Source organism: Protopterus annectens, chromosome 1.part2 (genome assembly GCF_019279795.1).
Source record: "Protopterus annectens isolate FY-2018-M chromosome 1.part2, PAN1.0, whole genome shotgun sequence".
Classification (NCBI taxonomy): domain Eukaryota; kingdom Metazoa; phylum Chordata; order Ceratodontiformes; family Protopteridae; genus Protopterus; species Protopterus annectens.
The window spans coordinates 53,365,610-53,379,296 of record NC_056727.1 but is presented as its reverse complement, the minus strand read 5'-3'; positions in this window follow the sequence as shown (position 1 = coordinate 53,379,296).

Here is a 13,687-nt window from a genome sequence, read left to right as displayed (position 1 = left end):
TGGTATAACCTTACATACATAGAATTTGTTCCCTACTACCATGCCTAATAATGTCCAGTCTTCCTCCTGTACCGGCAAAAGTCGAAAGGCAGCATCGATGTGCACCTTCACTAACCATGGATCTATAAACCCCTGAATAACCTTCACAGGGTCCTTGAGAGAAGCATAACTGACCTTGGCATCCTCAACTGAAATTAAATCATTAATGGAGCTCCTTTCCAGGTACAACAAATGGTGAATAAGCCTAAACTCTCCAGCCACCTTCTTAGGAACCAAACCCAACAGCAAAACCTTAAAACTCTCAAAGGGAGATTTTTCAAAAGGCCCCAGCAACCTGCCCTCCTGCCTTTCTTCTCTACCAAACCCTGAAATGCAGCTTCCCTCTCACATACAGAACACAAATTACTGCAAACTACACCATTCCCAACTACCCTAGATTTAATAGACCTCCCCCAAGAAAAACTCTTAATTATCTTGTCCTTAAGAGAGGAATCAGGGAATTGCTAAAGCATGCACCGCAACACCTCCACCTTAACTGGAGAATGAACCCCCAAAAAGAGACCCCTCCCCATAACCCTCAGAAATTACCCATCACTCAAAGATTATGTAACCCCTGGAAGAAATATGAAAAACAACCATATCAGCTGAAAATGAACCCGGAGTCACCAAATTTGCCTCCCGCTGACCACATTGCACTGCAAGATTGCTCTCCATACACTTTGAACAAGCATACAATAACATACACTCTACCCTTGACCAATGCCCCACATTAAAAGCCCAACTGCTAATAAAACTGACTGTTGTAGCCTTGTGTCCCCCCGCTAGTACAGTAATCCTAACTGTCAAATAGACAGTATACATTGAATTCACATCCCTGTGACTAAATAGACAGTATACATTGAATTCACATCCCTGTGACTAAATTGCAGTTGGTTCAAAGACAAGTATACACAAGAGACTCTATAAGAACTTAATCTTTTTTGCCTTGAATCTTTTCCCCCTGTGTTCTTGCCTGGGTGGATATTTGGACCTAACTAGGGCTGTGCTCCCTATTGCCAAAGCAATACTCTCTGCTGCTTCAACTCCCTTCGAAGACAAGTATACCCAAGAGACTCTAAGAACTTAAACTTTTTTGCCCTGAATCTTTTCCCCCTGTGTTCTTGCCTGGGTGGATATTTGGACCTAACTAGGGCTGTACTCCCTATTGCCAAAGCAATACTCTCTGCTGCTTCAACTCCCTTCGAAGACAAGTATACCCAAGAGACTCTATAAGAACTTAAACTTTTTTGCCCTGAATCTTTTCCCCCTATGTTCTTGCCTGGGTGGATATTTGGACCTAACTAGGGCTGTACTCCCTATTGCCAAAGCAATACTCTCTGCTGCTTCAACTCCTTTCGAAGACAAGTATACCCAAGAGAATCTATAAGAACTTAAACTTTTTTGCCCTGAATCTTTTCCCCCTGTGTTCTTGTCTGGGTGGATATTTGGACCTAACTAGGGCTGTACTCCCTATTGCCAAAGCAATACTCTTGGCTGCTTCAACTCCCTTTGAAGACAAGTATACCCAAGAGACTCTATAAGAACTTAAAGTACGTTCATCTGCTAAGCTAGAACTACTGTACTCTTGCTCTCTATAAGAACTTAAAATTTTTTGCCCTGAATCTTTTCCCCCTGTGTTCTTGCCTGGGTGGATATTTGGACCTAACTAGGGCTGTACTCCCTATTGCCAAAGCAATACTCTCTGCTGCTTCAACTCCCTTCGAAGACAAGTATACCCAAGAGACTCTATAAGAACTTAAACTTTTTTGCCCTGAATCTTTTCCCCCTGTGTTCTTGCCTGGGTGGATATTTGTACCTAACTAGGGCTGTACTCCCTATTGCCAAAGCAATACTCTCTGCTGCTTCAACTCCCTTCGAAGACAAGTATACCCAAGAGACTCTATAAGAACTTAAAATTTTGCCCTGAATCTTTTCCCCCTGTGTTCTTGCCTGGGTGGATATTTGGACCTAACTAGGGCTGTACTCCCTATTGCCAAAGCAATACTCTCTGCTGCTTCAACTCCCTTCGAAGACAAGTATACCCAAGAGACTCTATAAGAACTTAAACTTTTTTGCCCTGAATCTTTTCCCCCTGTGTCCTTGCCTGGGTGGATATTTGGACCTAACTAGGGCTGTACTCCCTATTGCCAAAGCAATACTCTCTGCTGCTTCAACTCCCTTCGAAGACAAGTATACCCAAGAGACTCTATAAGAACTTAAACGTTTTTGCCCTGAATCTTTTCCCCCTGTGTTCTTGCCTGGGTGGATATTTGGACCTAACTAGGGCTGTACTCCCTATTGCCAAAGCAATACTCTCTGCTGCTTCAACTCCCTTCGAAGACAAGTATACCCAAGAGACTCTATAAGAACTTAAACTTTTTTGCCCTGAATCTTTTCCCCCTGTGTTCTTGCCTGGTTGGATATTTGGACCTAACTAGGGCTGTACTCCCTATTGCCAAAGCAATACTCTCTGCTGCTTCAAATCCCTTCGAAGACAAGTATACCCAGGAGACTCTATAAGAACTTAAACTTTTTTGCCCTGAATCTTTTCCCCCTGTGTTCTTGCCTGGGTGGATATTTGGACCTAACTAGGGCTGTGCTCCCTATTGCCAAAGCAATACTCTCTGCTGCTTCAACTCCCTTCGAAGACAAGTATACCCAAGAGACTCTATAAGAACTTAAACTTTTTTGCCCTGAATCTTTTCCCCCTGTGTTCTTGCCTAGGTGGATATTTGGACCTAACTAGGGCTGTACTCCCTATTGCCAAAGCAATACCCTCTGCTGCTTCAACTCCCTTCGAAGACAAGTATACCCAAGAGACTCTATAAGAACTTAAAGTACGTTCATCTGCTAAGCTAGAACTACTGTACTCTTGCTCTCTATAAGAACTTAAAGTATGTACATCTGCTAAGCCAGTACTACTGTACTCTTGCTCTCCTAGCAGTAGCAGTATACTCCCTGTCAGGATTGCCAGCAGCCAAACCCACTCAACTATACTCCTCCATCTTCCATACCTCTCACTGTTCTTTCCTACTATTGCTCCCTTCTGCTTCCATCCCATCAGCCCAAGTATTCACTGGTGAGCCTTTGCATTCCTGCATAGTCCACTAGTGAACACCCCTTCTCCATTCTTTCTGAGCTTAGGGCTTTAACTTACAACTCTCCTTGTGCCAGGATAGAACTGACCCTAACAACTCTCTACTTCGATACCTTTAGCCCACTCCTTACACCTTGTCCAGACCCACTCCACTTCACCTTCTACTACTTACACTTCACTTATATTGCTTCTCTGATAGTCTCTCGCTGCTCTTCTGCTCTTGGACTCAACCCACTCCGTTCGCCCTGCGGGCTCACTCCGCTCCCCTACCCTGCCCCCAATTCCCACCCGCCCCCAGCACCTCTACATTTATCCCTCCAACAATCCACTCCCCCTTCCATTCTACTCCATTCAGTACTCAGTCCTCTGAACACACCTTCCTATTTTCCCGCCAAAACCAATTTTCACTCTCCTCCCCATTCTCATCTGATTAACCAATCCTACTCCATTCACTCTTCCAGACCACACCCCTCTATAACTAATACTACTCTCCTCACTTCTAATATACCATACACTCTCTCTATATAACACTATCTCCTTTACACCAACAACAATATTCGATCACTGTCCTACTGTTACTTTTTACAACATGCTCTCTAAATACTCCTCCATCTTCCCTTCACTACTACTTCTCCTCTCCTTATCTTACTTCCACCATCTCTCCCAGCCTACTATTTCCTTCAACTTCCAATCCTTTCATATAACTAACCACCACAACCCACCTCCATTACAATCATACTCTCTCATTTCCTCCTATCTATACCACTCAGACAACCTTCTTCTTTTTCGATTCAAACTTATCCCCCATCACACAATCTCCATTCCTATAGGCACTAGCAAATCCCTCCATTTCACAATAAACCCCAATCTCGCCACTCTGCTGTCTATTAACCTAAACTATTACATACGACACCTGATTAGTACTCTCTTATCAGGTGACATCCATCCCAACCCAGGCCCTGCCACTATAACCACCACAACTAAATCCTTACTATTCACTTCCTTAAACTCACAAAGTATCGTTAACAAAGTCCCTAACCTTCATGCTTGGCTTATACACAATAAACCTGACATCATGACTATTTCTGAAACCTGGTTGAAACCACATATTAAGGACTCTGAAGTAGTTCCCCCAAACTACTCCATCATAAGAAAAGACAGACCTTTCAAAAAAGGCGGAGGAGTAGCCCTTATATATTCCTCCTCCCTAGTAGTTTCTCCCTACAACAAACCTATCCCACACTTTAACAACGCTGAACTTCTCCTTACTCTATTACAAATCAATAACTACAGACAAATATGTATAGCTTCCCTCTATATCCCCCCAGGTGACAATATCTCTACACTTGAACTTATCCTTTCTTGGCTATCCAGTAACATTAGTAATGAAACCATAATCCTTGGAGACGTAAACATTAACTGGGCCCTTATCCAAGCTCCTTTAAACACCACTAATATCAACCTCTACCATTTCTCACAACTGATCAACTTGCCTACTCACCCAGCCAAAAACCCCTCAAATGGGAGTATACTGGACTGGATTCTAGTCTCTCATCCCCACTATTTCACCAAAAGTGGCATCCTTCCCGACCCACTAGGTGACCACTTACCCACCTTTACCCACCGACTTCCCACTATCCTTCAACGGACCCACAACTTCATTACTATCTACAACCAAAAAAACTTCAACCCAATAACCTTTTCAAACTCACTAAAGGCAGTAAACTGGACTTGTCTAAAAACATTACCTCTAGACAACGCAGTCTCATACTTCAACTCAACATTCTTAAAATTACTTGACTCCCAAGCTCCCCTACGGACCAAGAGAATAAAAGCTAAATCAGCCCCTTGGCTATCTAAAACTACTCTATCCTTCATGAGACAAAGAGACAAAGTGTGGGCATGCTACCAAAAACATAAGACAACCCCACTCCTCAACGAATACAAACTGCTCCGCAATAAAGCTAAGAAACACATCTCTTTTGATCGACAAAACTATTTCTCTACACTCCAAAACCAAAACAAAAACAACCCTTAAAAATTCTGGAATGGAATCTCCACTCTCCTCCACCAGATCCAAATGCTCCAGAACTAGATTTAGCCACCCAATTTAATTCCTTCTTTATTGACTCTATTTCAAAACTGACCTCCTCATTCTCTATCTCCTCCCCATCTTCTAATACCCCATCACTCACCCCCATAATCTCTACATCAACACCCTACTCCCAATCCACCAATTCCTCTACCCCCTCTTCCATACAAATTCTATCCTCATCCATACCACCCCAAAATTCAACGGTGCCCGACTGCACTCTCTTCACTTTAAATCCCATTCCTACTACTACTATTAAGAAACTCCTCCAGAAATTGAAACCATGTACCAATGCTCCTGATAATATCCCTTCTTACTTTCTTAACATTGCTGCCGAAAGTCTGGCCTACCCAATTAGCATCCTAATTAACCGCTCCCTACTAGAAGGCACAGTTCCCCAAATTTGGAAACAAGCTTTATTATTCCATTACACAAAGGTGGTAACAATAATAACATTACCAATTTTCGTCCCATAGCCATCCTGTCCCCCATTTCAAAAATCCTTGAAAAATGTGTGCAAATCCAACTCCTTCCTCTTCTCCTAGATAACAAACAACCTTATAACCCCCACGCAGCATGGCTTCAGACCTAATCATAGCACCATGACTGCCCTTCTCTCATTCCTTGAAATAGTAAATAAAGCCCGAGACTCTGGACAAATCGTTTCCACCTTACTCCTTGATCTTTCCAAAGCCTTCGATACTATCTCTCACAGCCTGCTCTTAACTAAACTCTCCAAACTCTACCTATCCTCCTCCTCTCTGAACTGGTTCTCTAGCTATCTATCCAACAGAAATCAAGCTGTAAAATGGAAAAAAAACAACTTCCTCTTTCCTAAGTACCCCTACCGGAGTTCCACAAGGCTCCATATTAGGCCCTCTACTCTTCAATATCTTTATTAATGACTTCCACAAATCTATCCCTTTCTCTAGCATTATCCAATATGCAGATGATTCTACTATCATCTGCTCTGCCTCTTCTATCTCCACCCTACAAAAACTTACTCAAGACACCTTCTCTTCCACAGAGCAATGGATGCTAAGCAATCATCTAGCTCTCAATGCCACCAAGACCAAATTAATGTTATTTACTCCCTCCAAACTCCCTCCCCCCAACATGAACTCACTCTTTGTTACTAGTCAAAATAACTCACCTCTTGAAATAGTGTCAGACACCAAACTACTTGGGGTCCACATTGACAACCAACTAAAATTTAATTCCCACCTACAAAAGAACATCAAAAAAACACATCAAAAACTTGGCATGCTGTATAGACAAAATGCCTACCTCACACCCACCACTAAAATCACTCTAGCTACTTCCTTCCTTATTCCCTCCCTCCTCTATAGTGCCCCACTACTTACTAATCTTCAGTGCTTGTTAAAAAAACAGCTCACCTCTTGCTATAACAAAATTGCTAGATTCGCTACCACTCATAAGTCTTCCACTCACCACTGTCTCTCCCTCCATAAACTAAAATGGTTAGAACTTCCCAACTATCTTGCTTACACTCAACTAACTCTAGCTCACAAGCTTATTCTAAACCCCTCCAACTGTCCCTCCCTCTCCTCTGCCTTTAAAATGCACCATCCAAATAGAGTTCTAAGGTCTAATAATCAAAATCTATTAGAGGTCCACAAACCGACTCATCCCCCAGGCAAAAACCTCCTTTCCTTCAGCCTTGCTCACCTCTGGAACTCCCTACCACCAAACATCTGCACTACCTCTAACCACTCTACCTTCAAGAAGTCACTTTTCTTACACCTAGCATCTCAATGGGAATGCTCTTGTACCCACCCCACATAACCAACTCTACCTTTGCCCTGTACTAACAAATTCTACTCTATTCATCTACTATGTTTGTTCATTAAAATGCATTTATGTTTTGCTTTTATTCCTTCATTAGCCTGTACCAAGATTGTCACTGTCAAATGTTAAGTACATTTATGTTTTGTTTATGTTCTTTTATAGTATGTACCTACATATTTACTGTCAAATGTTAATGTACATTTATTTTCTTTTTTTGGAGCTTTTCTCCCCGGGACTCCATTGAAAACGGGTTCTTCAATGGCCCAATGGATTATCCTGATAAACCAACTGCAATAAATAAATAAATAAATTAACCATCAAGCAGCCTTAGTTTGTATCACTTGGAGGCCCACCTGTTTATTTGCATCTCTATACATTCCCCTTCATTGCTAATGTATCTCCCTACTCTAATCTGTGCACAGACTGGTTACTAATCAGCAAGTCAATGTAAAGACACACTCCCAACCTTAATAAACTTTGCTGTCTCTTCTCTCCTTCACTTTACAGGTAGTTTGAACTATTACTTACCCCCTCTGAGGCCTTCACTGATTTCCACTGATTGCCTCTCTGGTTTCCTAGCATTCCACCTAGTTTACACCCCTTGTGCTATCTCCCTCCCCTATACAAAGTTTATATTAGAATCCTGCTGAGCATGGAGCCATCTTTAAATTTCTAGTCTCCCACCAGGACACAAGTGCTCTTCAGCAACTACATTCTGCTTGCCGGTAAGCCATTAGACCTCAGGAATTTGTTTTAAAAGTGTTCAGATTTGTAAAGTAATACTTATTTTTTTCTCTTGTCTTGGTTGGCTCTGCCCCGCTCCGTTCACTCTTGCTAATGCTCGGGCTCCATCCGCTCCCCTGCCCTTCCCCCTATTCCCACCCGCCCCACTACCTCTACATTTATAGTAATCACAGCCACACCCACAGCTCACCATCACATCACCTCCAACAATCACAGCTGCTCAAGTCATATCACATTATACCATACCAACTTGCTCCACACAAAATACTCCCAATCACTCTCATTCCCACTAAGCATTTTTTACATCACCCACACTACTTCCCCATCCACATATAGTGCAACCCTATAATTTCTATTCAGACCCCCCCACCTAGAAACAACTTAAACTTTATAACCATGACTATCACACAACTAAGTCTAGTCTGTCTTCTCATCATTCTTTACAACACCACAAGTTATCACTCTAGCAATATCCCTAAACTTAGTAGCACAACACTGCATTATGCACTCTCATATACAGACACCACACATTATAATAATATCTTCACACATTTATTCAAGAACTACATAACGGATCAATTCAGAACTAAACACATATGCTCTCATTCCTACTCCAAAAAACACAGTACGTTCTCACACTCCTCACTAAACTCCAACATCTGTATAACCATTTTAACTCCAGGCTCACCATAAGTGGAGATATCCACCCCAACCCAGGCCCAAATCCATCCTGTCCAACACAAACTACTCCAACACAAATGTCAGAACATAACACCCCCACTTTCTTCATCCCTGGGCAAATCAACAACAGTAGCACAACCAACCATCTTTTAATGCTAAATATTAATATTAGAAGTATCAAAAATAAAATCCCTGAACTCCTGGCCACAATAGCACACTACTCCCCAGACATAGTTGCTTTAACAGAAACCTGGCTAAATAAAAACATAGCTAACTCAGAAGTTCTCCCTACCGGCTACAATATCATTAGACAAGACAGACCACTTTGTAAAGGGGGTGGAACTGCCTTACTCTACAAGTCCAACTTAACTGTCCATCAATTACCAAACTCCTACCCCTCCGCCAATAATTGGGGCATACTTAACTCACAACTTCAACTTCACCCTAAAAAGGTCATCACCACAATTGTGATCTATATTCCACCTGGTAATACACCTACTAGCCTTGAAGACTTCTTATCCTGGTGTTCTTCCACATACTCACAAGAAACCCTTATTCTGGGGGACTTCAACCTAGATTGGTTCACCTGTATATCAGAACCACCAAGTAATCTAATAAATCTCCATGGCTACCAGCAGCTAGTCCAAATTCCAACTAGATGTGATAAAAAAATCTAAAAGGGAATCCATCCTTGACTGGGTCCTAACTAACAACCCCACATTGTACCCTCACACAGGCAGTCTCCCAGACACCTTAAGTGACCACAACATAATATACTTTATACATAGTAGAACAAGCATATGCAAAACCACTAACTATATATCCACTAGAAACACAAAAAAATTCTCTCCTGAGGTCCTCAACACTTTACTCTGTAACTGTGACTGGACCCCCCTAAAAACCCTCCCACTTGACCAGGCTGTAGCATATTTCAACAAAACATTTCTACAACACCTAGACACTGTCGCTCCATTGCACAAAATCAAGGTTAGAACCTCCACAAACCCCTGTCTCAGTAAAGAAATCAAACAAATCCTTAAGTCCAGAGACATTGCCTGGCTTTACTATCCAAAAAACAAAGAAACACAAAGCCTAACTAAGTACCAAGAACTGCGCAACCATGCAAAAAATGCATTAGGCTGGACAAAAAATCCTACTGCATAACATTACAAACTAAATACCAACGCAACCCACAAAAATTTTGGAAAAATGTAAACCAGCTACTAAAATCCACCCAAAAGGCTACCCCCAAACCAACCACCCCTGACACTAAAGTTCCCATTGAAACACAATTCACCTCCCACTTTGTGAACTCAATTCTATCCTTAGTATCACAGGACAGTTCCTTCCTCACTATCCCCCCAACACAAATAACACTAATACAAGCTTTACCCTCAAAACAGTTTCCACCACTTCAATCAAAAGCATGATCTCCAAACTAAAAACCTCATCAACAGCAGCCGACCTACTCCCCAGCTATTTCTTGAAACTCACAGCAGATGCTATTGCTATCCCAGACTCCACTCTCATAAACAGATCAATTGTTGAAAACTATGTGCCCAAACTCTGGAAAATATCCTATGTTACACCCATACATAAAGGCGGGACCTCCACTGAACTTAATAACCACAGACCCATTGCTTTACTCTCCCCCCTGGCCAAAATCCTAGAAAAATGCATCCATACCCAGATGCTAAACTATCTCCTAGACAGCAACATCCTGTCACCTACTCAGCATTGTTCCAGACCTGCCCATAGTACCACTACAGCCCCCCTCTGCTTCACAGACACAGTAAACCGTCTCAAAAAGGAAGGTCTACAAGTTTAAACTCTTTTTTTGGATATGTCCAAAGCATTTGACACAGTCTCACACCAAATCCTGCAAAACAAACTAAACCAATATAATCTATCAAATTCCGCTCTTACCTGGTTCCAAAGCTACTTAACTGACAAGTACCAAGCTGTGAAATGGGAAAATTCTCTCTCTCCTCAGCTGCACATAACTATAGGAGTCCCACAGGGTTCTATCTCAGGACCACTACTATTCACAGTCTTCACAAATGACCTCCATACCTCCACACAGCATGCATCTATAATTCAGTATGCAAATGACACTACCTTAATCTCTGCTGCACAAAACATTCCCACCCTCCTGCAAACAACTCGGCTAACATTCTCTGAAGTTGAAAACTACCTTACCAAAGCCAAATTTATCCTCAATCCAAAGAAAACTCAGCTTATCATTATAACCAGTTCTAACAAAAACACTAACAGTCAATTCACTATCTACTCCACAAATGCTACTCCAATTGCTCCAGTGGCACAGGCTAAGTTATTGGGAATAAGCATAGACTCCCACCTAAAATTTGATAGTCATTTCAACTTAACTATTAAAAAGTACATGCCAAACTGGGGTCACTCTACCGTATCAAACCATTTCTTACCAACAACACAAGATCAGCCATTGCTCGCTGCCAAATTCTATCCACCCTACTCTATGCATCTCCCATTCTGACCAATCTCAACAAAACTGAACTAAGCAAAATGGAAGCCTGCTATAACAGAATTGCCCGCTTTGCTGCAAATTGCTCATATAGAACTCAACACTGTACTGCTTGGAGACAGCTCCACTGGCTTGAACTGCCCATCCTCCTAACCTACAGTCAGCTCTGCCTCTGTCATTCTATCTATTACCTCCCCAATAAGTGTCCTGCCCTCAAAAACCTAGTACAACATCACTCAGCCTAAAGGCCTCTTAGATCATCAAGCAAACTACTACTAGAAGTCACCAACAGCTACAATAGCTTTGGAGATGCACTATATTGTAGTTCAGTGGCTAAAAAATGGAACTCTGTCCCTACTAGCATTCAAAACACATCATCCAAAGCCTCCTTTAAAGACCTCATCAGGCAACATCTCAAGCAAAGTTGGCAGTGCCATGATTGCTCCCCAGGCTAGTGAAAGCAGATAACATATACATACTAAATCTAGGGCACTTGATAATAGTTTTCAGTCTTACTCACAAACACTGGCTAATCTACAATGTATGTACTGTACCTGTGTACTATGTATGTATTCTACCTATGTTCCAAATTTCAGCTGTACACCACAAATCTATTAATTACCTTTATTTTTAAAATTAATATTTTTTTTGTTCTCTCCACTGTAACTGTTTATGTGCCGCATACCACTGTAAAAACATGTATCTTGTAATTTGTTTGTATACTGATCATGTCTAAATTACTAAATGTGTCTGTAATTTTTCTTTGTGGAGCTTTTCTCCCCGGGCCTCTGCTGAAAAAGGACCTTTTCAGCTCAGTCAGACCCCCCCCGGTTAACAAATGTAAAATAAAATAAATAAAAAACACTCCCTCTTCTCCCCCTGCCCTTCCCCCTCTGCTAGCCACCCTAAAATTATCCACCATAGTAGCTAGCCATATGTCCAGATGTCTCAAATCACATCTGAGAGATAGTGATCAACTGCTTTCCGCTTCCAAAACCTCTGGTCATACCATAACCAAGCATCCCCTGGCCACAAACACTGAACCAACTGAGTCATCATGAAGTAAGCCAAAAATAGCAGGGTCAAAGAAGTATCCTTTTCTAGCCATACTGCCATATAATAGACAAAATCTACCACCCAGTTATCCCACATCCTAGATCGTAACCTACATACTTTCCCCCTCCTCAATGCTACTAATGCCACCAAAAGTTCATTGCTATTTGCTGTCTCCAATTCCCTCAGTCACTGCACCCCTTCCACGTCAATTAGTTCAAAGACATCAATATTCTACCCTTTCCAATTCTTCTTCTTAACTGAGGATGGAATGTGAGGGGGTCCCTAACAAGGTAATACCAGTCCACTGCAAGCTCTTCATGAACTCTAATGACACCACAGCCTGAGAAAATGCCTGCCTGTCGCAGTTCGACAAAACCATAGACCATAAACCATAACACTTCCCCAAGTGAAATGTATATACTGTTTATTTATTTATTTTACATTTGTTAATTATTATTGTTTATTATTATTATTTTTATTTATTTATTTATTTTAATAACTGTTTCTTTACTAAATCCTTGAGGGTTAAGAAACATAGGTGCATAGAGTAGTACTAAGCTAACTGCTCTTGTGAGCCATTTTAACCCAGCCAGTTGAAGCATGCGAAAATCAAACCCTGCATCTTGCATCTGTAAGGCAAAAATCTTAACCATTATGCCAACCTCCCTCTAAATAATAAGTCCATTATGCCAACTTCCCTCTAAATAATAAGTGATATCTGAATATGAAACTTCATGCACTAAAATTTAAAAAGTGTCCCTATGCTTGCCCCATATCTGCTACAGTGCCCTACCACACTCCATGATGCGAAATATAATGCTCCCTTCCAGTGTCCCACACAAAATTAAAACTGAACACTAGCCTGTAGCTCTACCACCAAAAGCTCTATAAATTAAGCTATAAATAGGCTGGTATGGCTGGACTAAATACCAAACTAACCAAACTGTTGTATTTTATTTTTTATTTATTTTTTTTTATTGACTCTACACTACATAACCTGACTGAATGCTGCCATGGGGAGTTCCTAGCAATCATAAAGGCCATTTTTAAAGCAATGTTCTAAATGTGGCCAGATCAGCATGACAATGAGTGCTTAACTGCAAACCGCTAAATGGCCAACTTTGTGAAAGGACATTCTGGACATAGTCCCTACCAACATACTTCAAGTATAACATACCTATAATATCTCCCACTCTGTCAAGTCAGACCACATACTAGTAACATGCTACTTTAAATTTAAAACATCACCAATAAAAACAATTCTGAACTGAACACTTAAACATATAAACCTGTTAAAACTCTATGATTAGCTTTCAAAGTTTAATTCCGAGTTTGTCACCATCATGAAGCTTCAGCTGCCACTGATACAACTGAGCAAATATACCCACCAACAAGCAGTCAAGCAACCACCATCACAGCAATGCATTAAAAAAAGTAAAACTTAGAAAAAATAAACCCAAACTGATGTGATGATTTATCATTACCGTGACTAGAAATTCCACCATCTGCTCTCTTCACCAATGACAGTTAAAAGTATACTGCGCATGTTCAGCCAGCACCCACAATGGGTGCATCACAACCACAATGACACAGAAGGGTACCAACCGTCCCTTCAAACCACAACCTGCCTGGGACAAAACAACTCTGGAATAGGGGACCAACGGAT